Below are 3,597 nucleotides of genomic sequence, written 5' to 3'. Positions count from 1 at the left end.
TAAAAGTTGCTCCAAAATTTTATTCTCTACAACTTTGCTTTTATGATCAAAGTCAAATTCCAAAATAGATTTTGAATTACAAAATTAAAATCAATAATAATTCAAAACCCTAATTTTGAAGAATTATTTTTAAAAGCAAAATTTGGCAAAATTTAAATATAAACTTTGCTCCAAATTGTATCCCTAAATATTTATAAGCTATCTTAGTGATCAAACCAAGAAATCATATCACCCAAACATGAGCATGGCATTTCAAATAGTTTTAAACATGATGAATTTCAATTTAATTTCAGCACCACATGAAATGACACTTCCTTTCTTTAGAATGGAATGCATAGATGCTGCTTACGCATAATGAAATGATGATTATGCTCATGAGATGGAATGTTAATGCATGCTTAACACCGAGGTGTTACAGCCCTCCCCACTTATAAGAATCTCGTCCCGAGATTTTGAGTTACGGACCATTGGTTATAAATATCCTTATAAGCGTTTTGCAGATATTCTCCTATTTCCCACGTCGCATCACCATCATCGTGATGACTCCACTGTATCTTATATGTTCTCACCACTTTATTCTGAGTGACTCGGTCCTTGGTGTCCAAAACTCGAACTGGTTGCTCACGGTATTCCAAGTCTGATTTGAGCTGAATGCTCTGAGGTTCGATTCTCTCTTCCGGAACACACAAGCACTTCTTCAACTGTGATACATGGAAGACTGGGAAGATTGAACCCATCGCTTCTGGTAACTATAACTTATAAGCCACGGGACCCTTCTTCTCTATGATCTTGTACGGTCCTACAAATCTAGGAGCAAGTTTTCTCTTTACTCCAAACCGTTGTACTTTCTTTATTAGAGTAACCTTTAGATAAACGTAGTCACCTACCTCAAACTCAAGTGGTCTCCTTCTCTTATCGGCATAACTCTTCTGGCGTGACTGTGTCGTTTTCATGTTTTGTTGGATAATACGGACCTTTTTCTCAGCTTCATCAACAAAATCGATTCCGTAAAACCTTCTTTCTCTAGGCTCAACCCAATTCAGTGGTGTCCTACATTTCCTGCCATACAATGCTTCAAATGGAGCCATCTTGATACTCTTTTAGTAACTGTTGTTGAAAGCGAACTCTGCCAAAGGTAACCATGATTCCCATGAACCCTTAGACAATAACACACAAGCTCTAAGCATATCTTCAAGAACAGCATTAACTCGCTCCGTCTGCCCATCTGTCTGTGGGTGGTAAGCTATACTTCGAATCAAGCTAGTACCCAAACCTTTATGAAGATGCTCCCAAAAATGAGCGGTAAACTATGACCCATGGTTAGACACGATAGTCTTTGGTATACCATGTAATCGGACAATCTCTGCAATGTACTTCTCAGCATACTGAGGTGGTCAAAATGTTGTTTTGACTAGTAAAAAGTGAGCTGATTTGGTAAGGCGATCTATAATTACCCAAATCGAATCATTCCCCTTTTGTGTGGTAGGGAGACCGGTGATAAAATTCATACTTATATCATCCCATTTCCAATCTGGTACTGACAAAGGTTGCAACATTCCTATGGGGCTCATGTGAAGAGCTTTCACTCTACAACACATGTCGCAACGAGCAACATATGCTGCAATCTCCTTCTTCATCTTCGTCCACCAATAACGAGGTCTCAATTCTTGGTACATTTTGTTACTTCCAGGATGGATAGATAGCTTAGAGTGATGAGTTTCATCCATCAATTTGTTCTTGAGCTCTCGCTCTTTAGGTACAACCAGACGGTCCTTAAACCATAACACTCCTTGTTCATCCACTCTAAAGTGCTTGGTCGGTTCTTTCTTCATTTTCTCCATGATATGGAATATTCCCTTATCTGCTTTCTGACCCTCCATGATCTTACTCTCCAAGGTACAACTGACCTGGATATTATGCAACACAGTAGGATGCAACAAATTGAACCCATCTTCAAACAATGGTTGCACAACAAGAGAATGTGACTTCCTACTTAAGGCATCTGCCACTACATTTGCCTTTCCCGGATGATAGTGCACATTTAGATTATATTCCTTTATTAGCTCTAACCATCTTCTTTGTCGCATATTCAACTCAGACTGAGTAAATATGTACTTGAGACTCTTATGATCTGTAAAGATATTACACACATTCCCAAGCAAGTAGCGTCTCCAAATCTTTAGAGCATGCACAATGGACACAAGCTCTAAATCATGCGTAGGATAGATAACCTCATGCTTCCTCAACTGACGTGAGGCATAAGCAATGACCCTTCCATCTTGCATCAGAACACATCCTAAACCATTTTTTGATGCATCGCAAAACACATCAAATGGCTTCTCTATATCCGGTTACGCCAGAACAGGAGCAGTGGTTAGCAAATTCCGCAAGGTGCAGAAAGCTGCCTCACACTCCTCTGTCCAAACGAACTTATGATCCTTTTGTAGCAAACTTGTCATTGGCTTGGCAATCTTCAAGAAGTCTAGTATAAAACGACGATAGTAACTGGCTAATCTAAGAAAACTCTGAACCTCATGAACGGTGCTTGGTGCCTTCTAGTCCATAACCTCTTGTGCCTTACTAGGATCCACTGAGATTCCATTCTCAGATAACACATGACCGAGAAAAGGAACTGTCTTCAGCCAGAACTTACATTTACTAAACTTAGCATACAACGGGTGATCTCTGAGTCTAGTCAAGACAATTCTGAGATGCTCTTCATGATCCTGTTCATTCTCTGAGTATACTAGAATGTCATTAATGAACACAATCACGAACTTATCCAACTTCGGCATAAAGACCGAATTCATCAGATATATAAAGTATGCAGGAGCATTTGTCAAACCAAAGGACATGACAAGATACTCATACAAACCATATCTGGTGGAGAACGCAGTTTTGGGTATATCTTGTGGTCTAATCTTGATCTGATGGTACCCTGATCTCAAATCTATTTTGGAGAACACCTTGGCTTTTGATAATTGATCAAACAAGATATCAATCTAAGGTAGAGGATACTTGTTTTTAATTGTCACCGCATTCAATGGCCGATAGTCCACGCACATCCATAAGGAGTTATCCTTCTTCTTCTTTAGGAACAGTGCGGGACATCCCCATTCCGATGAACTTGGGCGAATCAAACCCTTAGTCAACAAATCTTGGAGTTGTTTCTTCAACTCGGCTAATTCATTTGGAGGCATCTGATAAGGCCTTCTTGAGATCGGTGGTGTCCTAGGGATTAATTCAATAGCAAACTCAACATCTCTGTCCGATGGAAGACCGGGTAACTCATCTAGAAACACGTCCGAAAACTCGCACACTACTAGAATCTTGGCTAGAAGAGTAGTTTGGACTGCATAAGTTGTACTAGTCAGATCTATTCTCCTAGGTAAGGTTACTTGAAATGTACCTTCTCCAATAGGTTCTTTGAGAGAAATGCTTCTTCCTCCAACATCAATTACTACTCCCATCTTATTCATCTAGTTCATTCCTATAATCACATTCAGAACTAGCCCCAGCATAACTATCAAGTTAAGCATATACTGCCTATCTGCTATACTCAGGGTTACCCCTGGATTATCTGATTAGTTAACAGAT

The sequence above is a fragment of the Miscanthus floridulus genome, chromosome 18 (assembly GCF_019320115.1).
Source record: "Miscanthus floridulus cultivar M001 chromosome 18, ASM1932011v1, whole genome shotgun sequence".
Taxonomy (NCBI): domain Eukaryota; kingdom Viridiplantae; phylum Streptophyta; class Magnoliopsida; order Poales; family Poaceae; genus Miscanthus; species Miscanthus floridulus.
Note: the sequence above shows the minus strand (reverse complement) of the source record.